We start from the raw sequence: 454 nt of genomic DNA, 5'->3' as shown, positions 1-454 counted from the left end.
AGTGTTTTACTATTTTTCTTTCACGTTGGGGCACTTAGCGCGGCTCCCCTAACAGCCGCCCCACGCTCTCTCCCCTTCCTTCCCTCTTTTTCCCTTTCTAATTCCCGAGCTTAAGCTCTTTCCCTCGTTTGCTAAAACCCGTTCCCCTCCTGTGGCCGCAGGTGTCGCCGGGTTCTCGATACCGACGGAGAGGGACGACTGGGCCTGGACGCCGGAGCGCCCCTCCCCCAGCAGGCGCGTCGTCAGGGAGGTGACGCTGGGCGAGCGCAAGCAGTGCGGGGATGAGGACCAGGGGCCCTTCACCAGGGTGGACACCGCGGCCAGGTGCGTGGCAGGCGCTCGGGGCTCCGGATCCAGCGTCGCTTGGCTTGCTTATTTGTCATGTTATTATCTCTTAGTTGAAATGATGAGTATCAGAAATCATTTTGATTATCATCATTATTTTCGTTATTAC

Source organism: Penaeus monodon, chromosome 31 (genome assembly GCF_015228065.2).
Source record: "Penaeus monodon isolate SGIC_2016 chromosome 31, NSTDA_Pmon_1, whole genome shotgun sequence".
Taxonomy (NCBI): Eukaryota; Metazoa; Arthropoda; class Malacostraca; order Decapoda; family Penaeidae; genus Penaeus; species Penaeus monodon.
This window is presented reverse-complemented; position numbering follows the sequence as displayed.